General features: G+C 39.0%; 1 protein-coding gene across 1 annotated transcript in view; it reads left to right on the forward strand.

Annotated features, from left to right (window-relative positions):
* Nucleotides 1-2,665: 2,665 nt before the first annotated feature.
* Nucleotides 2,666-12,046, forward strand: part of pkp4 (plakophilin 4) — a 79,726-nt gene continuing 70,345 nt past the window's right edge. The window contains exon 1 of the mRNA XM_062997685.1: nt 2,666-2,775. The gene's annotated coding sequence lies outside the window, so the exon portion shown is untranslated. The remainder of the gene's footprint in view (nt 2,776-12,046) is intronic.

Consider the following 12,046-nt stretch of genomic DNA (forward strand, 5'->3'; position numbering starts at 1 on the left):
TGAAAGAGAAGATGATATAAATAATACGGATGTGAATCGGTATTATTAAAAAAGAACAAATTATATATTCTTTTCATCAGTAAAAATCAATTTACAAATCAACATATTTTTACTAATCAGTATTAATAAAGGCCAGTTATAATATTGGACTAACTTTTATTAATACTATGAATAATGACTATATTCTGACAAACTCTTACATGTTTAACAGAAAATTTGGAGAATTAAGGAAAATATGTCAAGCTTAGGAAAATCAAGCAACAAAATGAAAACAATGGTACTAAAAGGACACCATGTTCCAAAAAATGAATAAATAATGGTATTTAGATTATACACAAATGGAAACAATGCTAAATTGTAGTAAATTGAAGAATTCTGTATAAAAAGGCTTGTGGATTCTTGTGCTTTTCAGCTGCCTCCAGAACCAACTCAGTTTGTTAATGGTTTGTAAAAGCTTTAATAAACTCATCAATTATTTTTCGTGAGCTCCTTGCTAAAATATTTTACTTGAACATAAGTTGTGCTTTTAAGTATTGTTTTAAGGTTGTGAATTTTTTATTCAACACTTTATGGCCAAAATTATGTGGACATCTTTCCTAACTATTAAATTCAGGTTTTTAGCCACACTAATAGTGTCACACTAGACGAAATACAAAAATAAGATTAATGTTGGGCCAGAACTATTTGCATGTTTTCTTTCTACCAGAAATCAGCTGCATCAGATTTTTCAGACATCTGACAAAACTATATGCTGTTTATTTTGGGTTGAAGTAATCCCCCCTTTCCAACTGCCTGTGCTGGTCAAAATTGTAATTGTTCCCAGTACTGCAAAGATAAAGATAAAATATCTCAAGGGCTGAAATGAACTGGCTTACTTTCATATTAATCCAGCTGGTCATGTTACAGAGATGAACCCGTGTCCTTCAATCCACTAGAATCTTTCCTCCTCATACATGAAGCCTTGGGAGACTCTTTTGCTAAATAGCTTACACTGTGCAAAAGATTGCAGAAGAAAGTGTGCAATTACTATTTTGCAATATTTAATACACTGTATTCAAATAATAGAGAATGAAGGGCTTAGAAGGTATGTTTAAATTTATCTGCACTGGACTTTGTTATAAAACTGAAAGTGTAGTTCTCAATGACACATCTCTGTGAACAGCAATTCTACTATTGAATAATAGATTTCCTTTACTGCAGTGCTTCACTAGAAATATCCCCCCCCGCCCAACACACACACACACACACACACACACACACACACACACACACAGTGACGACCAGCTCTAAATGCCCCTGTTCTGCTTCTAGTGTTTCCCTGTGTACTCAGGCCATTGTGGTCTCAGAGCAGCAAACCACCAATTCAGACCTTACTCCATTATAATAGCTAATATAAACATTAATTTTAAATATATATATAAAATATTTATCCTTTCATTTATTTCAACCACTTATCCTAGTCAGGGTCAGATGTGATTTAGACTAGCCAATCCACTGCACATTCTGGAGTTGTGACGCACAAGACAACGTCCACAACAGGACAGAAGCTTTTTTTAGCGTAAACACTTTAGCAACTTTCCATTTTTTTACTTTACCACTTTCAAATAACATTAAAACCACCTCCTTGTTTCTACACTCACTGTCCATTTTATCAGCTCCACTTACCATATAGAAGCACTTTGTAGTTATACAATTGCTGACTGTAGTCCATCTGTTTCTCTGCATGCTTTGTTAGCCCAGTTTTATGATTGGATAAGACACAGCAATGCTGCTGGAGTTTTTAAACACCTCACTGTCACTGCTGGACTGAGAATAGTCCACCAACCAAAAATATCCAGCCAACAGTGCCCTGTGAGCAGTGTCCTGTGACCACTGATGAAGGTCTAGAAGATGACCAACTCAAACAGCAGCAATAGATGGGCGATCGTCTCTGACTTTACATCTACAAGGTGGACCAACTAGGTAGGAGTGTCTAATAGAGTGGACAGTGAGTGACACTGTATTTAAAAACTCCAGAAATTTGACATCACAACATGTAACACAATGTGTTTTTCTTCCATCTCTAGTAAAAAATTGATAATGATAATGCAGAGATAATGCACATATCGCTTTGCTTAATGCTCATCTCTTATTGGTAACCACCACTTGTCAAATCAAGTCAAGTCAAATTTATTTGTATAGCCCTTTTTACAATGGACAGTGTCTCAAAGCAACTTTACAGAATCCAGGACCAACAGACCAAAAACCCCTGTTGAGCAAGCCGAGGGTGACAGTAGCAAGGAAAAACTCCCTTAAAATTACAGAAAGAAACCTTGAGTGGAACCAGACGTTGAATTTTGCTCAACTTTTTCATGCTGCTGACTTTGCACACTTCACCTCTGCCTCCTGCTGTCGGAAATCACCAGCTCTAATTGAAATTGAATGACAACCGGTCACTTTGTTGCATTGCATCGCTGCAGGTCTGAACCTTGGGTTAAAACTATGGCGATGGAGAATCCTTGACATAGCTTTATGGACATTTTGGCCTTCCATAATATTTTGTTTGCACTTCTGATGTCTTTTGAGCTTGTGGGTCCTTTTGGCCTTCCATAACGAGCATCTTGGCGGAGCATCTACGTCACGCGGCGGAGCTCCTACCGGTGCAGGCGCGGAGGACGGTGCGCGTTAAACCCTGTACGGCCTTCGTTTAGCACCATATCCCCTCTAAACGATGGCAACATACAGCGCATCCTCTTCCAGACTCAGCCGCTATAGTGTGCATTGAGGAGTTCACCGGTAAGTGCATGGTTTTATTAACGTTAACAGTTCAGTCATGTGTGCGCTACAATGCACTGACGGGGTTGTCACTGCGGGTGATGATGAATTGCGGTGGATGAAAATAAATTAAGTGCATTTCTGCAAATGCTGCACCGATGCGCTTCTCCCGCTGCGCTCTCACTCACCTCCAGTTTGCACATTTAATCACGATGCGCGTCTTGCACAACGCAATGCATTTATTCTCTCCATGCATGTGCACAAACGATTCGGTTTTATGTACAACGAATCGATTCGTTTGTATTTAAATGATTCAGTCATATATCAGTCATGTGTCACGCTCAGGGCCGGTTCAGTCCAGATCGGGTCGGCAGGTGTTCGAGCTCCTTCAGCGTCATACACGATCTCTGCTCCTGCAAGTGGTGCACCACTGACACGTGTTTACGCTGTTACCTGTGTAGATTTGAATATGTATTGGAAATAGGGGGAACACCTGATCCTTATTAGGATTGATCCAGATTGGCGCACACTGTATGAATGACATTCATCCTAATCCATATGCATGCTATTTCCTGCAGCTCAGCATGATTTACTGTCCCATCATGACCTATACAGGCCAATATGCTTCACCCAGCACCAGTGTGTACGATACTGATCATATAACATTGACCTTCATGTAAACTGGCATGTTCATGATGCCATATCTAATGTACATTTACTATTATTCATTAATTCACTTGTTCATTTTTTAGGCTCAGAGTGTCTGCCCAGAAACAGTGGGTGCAATGGCACTTAAAAACTTTGGAATGTGGGTGGAGTGGGGGGATTTGACCATTTGAAGGAAAAAGCTTTGAACAGTGTTAATTATGGCAGCTAATTATAATTTACATCTGTTCCTATTCTTTTAAAATACTTCATTTTTCAGATTTTAGACATTTGGTTGCTGTTAGTTTTAACATAATTAAAAGTGATAATACAGCTAAAACTAAATCATATATTGTTTTTGTCCCTAAAATTTTTGAGACAGTGGTTGAATGGTTAGCGGAAACAGTGTACACGAGCATTCTTCCCACCCTTGAGCCATCTGATTGCAGAAAATACCATGATAAAACCTTGAGTTGGATAGATGTTATTGATTCCACCATAATCCACAAATATTTTGCTGATATTATTCATTGTATTCACTTCTTAAATCGCTGCAGTTCTTTTTGTTCTCAAACTGTTGCTAAATTTGCTGATGCAGGTTTTGGGAAATTGGCAAGCTCCAATTAATTCTTGTTCATAAAAAACTATGGATGCTCGTTTTATACCCAACTTGATTGATTATTTCACTTTAATACAAGGTTTTTTATTGCTTTCTGTTTTCTTTTGCATTTCACAAAGTGCTCTAGCTTTTAATCCATGAATTCAACTAACTGTACAAACAGAATACCTCATATTCAAAAGAATATGGTACTGGCCAGCGTTTGTCTCAGTTTGGGTTAAAAGTGGATCTAAAAGTACTAGTGGTAAATATTTGTAGCCTTTAGCTAACATCTGACTTTTTGGTTTCTAGTTTTTGAATGAATGAATGCCTTTATTTGTCATATATACATACACAGACGTACAGTACAGTGAAATTTTTTCTTTGCGTATCCCAGCTTGTTTGGAAGCTGGGGTCAGACCGCAGGCACAGCCACTGTACGGCGCCCCTGGAGCAGAGAGTGTTAAGGTTCAAGGGCCCAACAGTGTCAGTTGACAGTTCAAAGCTCTACCTACTAGGCTACCACTGCCCCTTTTATCCCTTGTTAAAGAAATTGATTAAATGTCAAGAATGACGTTGTACCACTATCATTACATTATATGGTTGTTTCAGAAAGTGTCCAGATTCTCTGAAATGTATGCACACATTATTTTGTTTGGGTTTAATTTTGAGTGGGTGTAATTGTCCTTTTCACTTTAGTCTACGTGTAATCACCCATAGTCAAGTGAAAATGTGTTTTTAAAAAAGACTGAAATCCATTATTCACTCTGTTGAGGCACTCCAAATTGTGATCAGGTGCATTTTGCTTGATTAATATAATAAAGATCATAATAATGTAGTGTTTTTCAATAACTCAACACAAAAACATAGCATCACAGATGGAAAAAAGACAGGTCTTGGTAGAGGGCTGATTTAAAGTTGATGCCAATTACCAAAAAAAGAAGAGATTTGTGTGAAGTTCAGATTTAAATATGAAGATAGAGTTGGCTTGTTGGACATGTGGCGAAGAGTTCCAGAGTCGGGGAGCCAGACTAGAGAAGACACTATCGGCAAACCCATGTTAAATGGACTGTGGAATAGTTAGTAATCCAACAGAGAAAGACCTGAGCATGCTGGTTGGCTTGTAGATCAGACAAGTAAGAAGGAGAAAGGTTGTGAAGGATGCTAGGAGCGCCAGCATCCACAGACACAAGGAGGCCCATTGGTGGACTGGCTTAGAACATAAAGGTCAACAGAATGAGTCTTATGGAGAGAAATTGATATTTTAGAAGAGCAGCGAGCAGACCATTAGGAGCAGTGAACAGAGTAATGCTATTCTAGTTATTCTTGAGATTTGCCTAGAATACCACCTGTCTGTAGTCCAAATGTTGCTATTTAATTGATTGGACATAGTTTGGAAAGACACAAATCTGGGTATATAATGTTGTATATAGTTGACTCATGTACAGTAGCCAACCACTTCTTTTCACCTAAGGGTGAAAACAGGGATCAGTATTGCATACAGAGAGACACACGGCTCTTAATTATTCTTCGTCCCTGTGCAGGCGCCATCAACCAGCCTGCAGAGTAGGGCTTGGCGGTATATCGCAAATATAGATATATTTGATATTACTTTTTACAATATATCGAAATTGACCATATTCGTTATATCGAGTATGCCTACGATACACAGGTTACCGATTTGAAAACGTATAAAACAAAGCACAAATGCACTGTCCAACACGCTCTCTTTCATGCACACACACACCAAGTTGGCCCACCATTATCAGTGTGTGCCGCTATACTAATTTTCCCCACGTTCATTAAGATCATTCAGGTCTACCTCATTAATAACTAATAAGTTCATTCTTGTTCATTTCTTTGCCCGAATTCGGGCAGTGGCCTGCCATTGTACTCTGTGAAGTTTACATTATATTGTATCGTATATCGCCACTTCTCAAAAGAATATCGAGATATGAGTCACCCAGCCCTACTGCAGAGGCCACAATTGCAGCATCAATGAGGAATCCCCTCAGCATGCCCTCTCTCAGACATGCCCAGCCGTTTTGTCATTATGGGTAAACGAAACTCCTCGGTTCAAAACTCGGTGTTGCCACCTGTCGGCTGGGCGCCATCTAGCCGGCATAATTGGCAGTGCCTGCAGCAGATACTAATTGGCCACCGTATCTGCAGGGTGGGGGCCGGACTATGTGTGTGGGTGGGTCTTCATACGCTGTGTAAGGACCCTGATTGGCGGAAGAGACGCCTGTGCAGAATGCAGGGGCGAGAAGAGGAGGGCTGTACACGTGTCGGAAGAGGCGTGTACAGCGACGTGCTCTCCTCGGATGCAATCTGATATCTCTCAGCAGCGGAAGACAAAATTGAGTGCGCTAAAATCGAGAGGAAAATGGGGAGAAAATGCATTAAAAAAAAAGAAATGGTAATTATATCAAATCAGAATAAAATTCACAGTGCATTAAAGTGAACTTTCTGAATTCACTGTATTGTACTTTCCAGAACAATGAAAATTAATATGGAGTTACAAGCACTAGTGTTGGATAGTAAGGCCTGGCACACTGCTACAAACTCATCAAACCCTATTTTTATTGACCTTACTTTGTGCACAGGTCATGCTGGAACAGTAACAGTTGCCAAAGTTTGTCACCACCACTTTATGATGCGACACCATACTGCCTTGCTACAAAGTTGACAGCATATAATTCATTTTGTATAATTACATTTTATACACATTAGCAATGGATGTGTTTAGAATACCAATACTCAATTAGGAGGGGTGTCCACATACTTTTGGGGAAAGAATATGTGCTATCCCTGTAAGCTTAATAAGACCCCTGTTACCTCTATTACAGTCAAATTAAAGCTTCATGCTTAACTTTGCAAAATGTCAAAGTGGTAGTGTTCTCTCTGTGAATGTCAGCTACTGGATCAAAGCCGGATCTGATGGACAGCTTCTTAGAACAAATCTTTGTAGTGGTGTTACTAAGCTTCTCTTCTAAGCCAGTTCATAGGATGTTCGTATACCTGACAGTTGTATCTGTCTACCTGAAACTGAAGTATTAGGAACTAGGGTTTCTTTTTTGATACAGTATTCATATCAGAGCTCAGTGTTAACAAGTGAACAAGCCTTCAGAATTCCATGTTCCCACCACTCACTTGTCTAGGAGGGCTTCTGACAAGATTTTGGATTGTGTCTTTAGGTATTTTACCCTGGCTTGTTTAAGGTCAGACACTGATGTTGGAAGAGTGACACTGGCTCACAGTCAGTGTTTTAGTTTGTCTCATTATCCCAGTGGAGTTAATCTCAGGACTCTTGCAGGACTCTTGAGTTCCTCTATAGCAGCGGTCCCCATCCTTTTTTGCACCATGGACCAGTTTCATATAAGATATAATTTCACGACCGGCGGGGGCAGGAGGATTTAATATAGAATAACTATAGAATGAAAAATCAGTGTGAATCCTAAGCTTTTTACGCTGCAATGAGAAGCTGCTCCCACCTAGTGGGAGTGACAATAACACTCGAAGAGTTTTGGAATTTAATTGCTCTTGTAGCGATCTCTAATTATTTATTCTTTCTGTGCGGCCCAGTGATGAATGACCCACGGATCGGTACCAATCTGCAGCATGGTGGTTGGGGACCACTGCTCTATACGAATCGTAGCAAACCATGTCTTAATGGACCTTTGTGCACGGGGACACCATCATGCTTGAACAGATAAGGGCCTTTCTCAAACTGTTGCCAAAACGTTAAAGGCACATGATTATATTTTACAGCTGATTTTATACACCTGTTAGTAATGGGTGTGACTGAAGTACTATTTGTTGTTGGGGTAGTAAAGCACATTTACGTGTAATTATATACAAACTAGAGTAAACAAAAGACTTACCTTTAAATGGAACCTTTACAGTGACAAGCAAATCAGTGGTGATTTCTCTAAGACTGCAAGGGAAGCTCAGCTTCCCCTAAAATGTCAAAAATTAAGTGGTCAAATATGTACAGTTGTGTTAACATTTCATTGACTACAAATGCGTTAGAACACGTTCATCTCGAAGACGAGTTCGTTCAGAATCAGCTACTTATCACAAATCGCCACTCGATTTTGTTAACTTCTCATTCTTTCCCGTAGCCTCAATGCATTTGCCCGTAGAAGCTGAGTGTCTATTCACTTCAAATGGGACTGCATGGAACGTTTTTTTTCATTGCTTCGAAACTCGCCGGTCATTGGATAAATGCCACGATTTTGTCCCGCCCCCGGACGCTGAGCGTCTCTGGGGGTGAATAGAGCTGTGGGTGGGTCTGGATGCGGAGCTTCTGCAAGATGATTGGAGGATCAGTCGAAAGGCTGAATCCCGTTTTGATTGACAGCTATTTTGAGCTCTACACCATCACTTAATCACTGGGAGCTTCAGTCCCATCGCGGATTTTGCGAGTGAAGTCGAAAGACAAACTGCAACCCATTTCTTCGATAGGATCACAGGCCATTTTCTTGAAAAGGAATGGGGGGCAGAATTTATGTATAAATAAATTGACAAATTTTATGATGTAAGCTGACAATGAGCTTCCCCTCTTTGAAAGACCAGCAGCCGCCACTGAAGCAAATGTATGCCAATTGATGTATGCCATCCCTGCAACCTTTATTACAGTCAAATTAAAGCTTCACGCTTAACTTTGCAAAATGTCAAAGTGATAGTGTTTCTTCTGTGAATGTCAGCTACTGGACCAAAGCATGATCTGATAGACAGCTTCTTAGAACAAATCTCTGTGGTGGTGCTACTAAGCTTCTCTTCCTGACAGTTGTAGATGTCTAGCTGAAACTGAAGTGTTAGGAACTAGGATTTCTATTTCTGATACAGTATTGAAATCAGAGTTCAGTGTTACCAAGTGAACAAGTCTTCAGAATTCCTTTCCCCCCTTCCCCCATAGCCACTTGTCTAGGAGGGCTTCCCAAACGCTTTTGGATTGTGTCCTCAGGTAATTTAGCCTGGCATTTCTGAGGTCAGGCACTAATGTTGGAAGAGTGACACTGGCTCACAGTCAACGTTTCAGTATGTCTTATTATCCCAGTGGAGTTAATCTTAGGACTCTGTGCCAGACACTGGAGTTCCTCCATACCAATCATAGCAAACCATGTCTTAATGGACCGCTATGCACAGGGACACCATCATGCTTGAACAGATAGGGGCTTTTTCAAATATTTTTTACAGTTGATTTTATACACCTGTTAGTAATGGGTGTGGAGGAAACACTTAAACTCAATAATTAGGAAGAATGTCGTTTCACAGTCCTATAAATAAAAAATACATTTACCTACAGGGCTGTGAAAAATTAATTTGTTAATAAATGTTAGTTTGTTCATTTATTTGCAGCTTTGCTTTCAGGAATGGAGGTACTATTTGTTGTTGGGGTGGTAAAGCACTTTTACATGTAATTAAGTACAAACTACAGTTTTAAAATACTTATCTTTAAAGGGAACCACTACAGTAACAAGCGAATGGACATTGCAATACATCTGTTTTTGAGAGTATTTATCACACATAAGATTAGACAACAATAATTTCAACCAAACAGGACTTAAGTAAAAAGACTGAACTGACGTGATACCTCATGTCTCACCACAGTGTATCTATTAGTTTTAGGTCTGGATCTTCAAAACTTCAATTCTGTTTAGTTTTAGCAAACTGCTTTTGGTTTTTGGACTATTTTGGATTTGAATCATTTTAAATCATCCAGTTACACCTCAGCATCTGCTAATTTACAGATGACCTTATAATTTTCTTAAACATTCTGTATGTAGTGTGGAAACCTTTGTGGCATTTTGGCTGTTGTTAACTGTTTTTCTATGAAATTCAGTATTTACTTTTTGCTAGAGATAATGAAGCCCTTGTTGTCCAAAAAACATTGTTTGTGAGTTTGTGATTATATTTTTACAGAAATCAGACTAGCACTGCTATTAATCTTGGTTAACAATGGTTTCCTGCCTACGACCTAGGGCTGGGCGGGATGACCATAAATTTGTGTCACTGTATTTTTTACAATTCTGAAGGTTTTCCTGGTATATCACAGTATGTTTAATTTTTTGTAATACTGAGACTTTTTATATGTCTGTGGCTGAATTTACTGTCATAAGTACATGTAATATATAACATTTTCATTTCACCATGTATATAGTGAAGGTTTTGAGTACTATAAGGTTTGCTTGTCCCACAAAATGACACAACATATGATGGAATCAGTATGCTAGCGTTACGTTAGCTTGCCCTTTAAGAAATAAAACGACGTTTGCAATCTCCCAGTCACCACTGATGAAGTGCACAGTTAAACCGTTATACTTTCAGATTGCTTCAGTGTTGTTGGTATAACGTCAGTATAGCAATGAAAGTATTTTTGGCCTGGTAGTAACGTCGCTTCACGGTTTGCTTTTTTGCAACAACCGTGGCCTGACAAACCGTACAGTATATAGTGTTTTAATCTGTGTCAGAACAAAATGAAACTTCTAAACTGCTGACACAGCTCATTTCTTCGCTGTTTAACTTTTTCCACCATATCGAGAAAACCTCTCTCTCATCTATTAACACTGTTATGCTAACGCTACCTGGTAAACAAGTATCTAATCTGCACAGCGCTCCAAAGCAGCGCACATTATTATGATTTGTATTAACTGTGCTACGGTATGGCGGTATATGAAAAATCCATACCATATGAGGAATCAAAGCTGGTATACCGAATAAACTGTTATACCGCCCAGCTCTACTACTACCCTATCAATAAATCTTTATTTTGCTAGTCTGTTACATATTGTGCAGTCATGAACACTGCCCTTGGCCGAGGCTAAATACATCTGCAGGTCTTGAAATTTTTTTTCTGGAATTTTTTGGATATTCTGCATGTGTTGTTGCTCAGACCTTGGACACATTTCAGCATGCTATCCACTTCTAAGTAGATTCACTGTTCCAGTTAACACCAGAGAAAAATATTGGCTACAATGGTGATATAAGTTGGATAACTCTGTGTCTAAATTAAAATGATCATATGCAAGTTAGTCATATGTTACATCATAAGTGCATTTATAGAACAACAGCAAAAAAGTAGCATGTCCTTAAACATTTTATTTGCAAAAATAAAAAAAACAAGTCAACATCTATTTGCGTCCATTTTAATGCATACTAGTGAAGAGCAGCTCAAATAAAAATATCTTTCAGTATTCAGTTGTATTTGGAGTATATTTTTCACATCATGAATTACACAGATTACCTTCATTATCTCTGTCCTTTGTTGCGTGACAAAAGCAACACTGCCATCTGCGCAGGCAGAGTCATAGGCATAGCTCTGAGCAGTTGGGCTTTAGTTTGGGTTTTTTTCTCAGGATCTACTCTGTAGACAGCAACTTGGACACTGTGGCTCACTGCAGAAGGAATGAGTAACACTGGCACTCTTACCGTTCAGTTAAAACATAACCGATCGCATCCTTGGACTACGTAGACTATAGACAGCAGATAGCACAGCAGGGAATTCAGAAATAAGCGTCATGTAATGACGTAATGACAAGTCGTGTAATGTTGTATTATTGTGTAATGACATTGTCACATTTGCTTACAAAATGGTGTTGTATTTAGTGGAATCCATTAGTCCTTATAGACATACAATGCTTTCTTTGCCACCCTCCTTGCTTAGCAGTTGCCAAATGAGTTTTCGTTCTGTTTCTGCCTTAATACAGACCATTGGTGATTGTTGACAAATAGTTCATTTTTACTTTTATTAGTCCAGCACAACATCTATGGCGCAGACAGAGCTATTGGTTTAGACATTTACTGTTCTAATAAGGTCACAGGTTGATTTCTTTCTGATGACTTTTTTAGATTATGTCTGTGCAGAGAAGTGCATTCTGTTGCAGAATAGTAGTAAAATGGTGCACCACCACACTCTAAAAGCACTTTGATATCGCTTCACCTGCTTAGTATGCACCAGTTACCCTGATTTCCAGATTCCAACAGCAAATGGCTGTTTAGTGTTAGCATGTTTAAAGAGAAAACTGCATTAATTGTGCATTAATG

Source organism: Trichomycterus rosablanca, chromosome 6 (assembly GCF_030014385.1).
Source record: "Trichomycterus rosablanca isolate fTriRos1 chromosome 6, fTriRos1.hap1, whole genome shotgun sequence".
In the NCBI taxonomy this organism is placed as follows: Eukaryota; Metazoa; Chordata; class Actinopteri; order Siluriformes; family Trichomycteridae; genus Trichomycterus; species Trichomycterus rosablanca.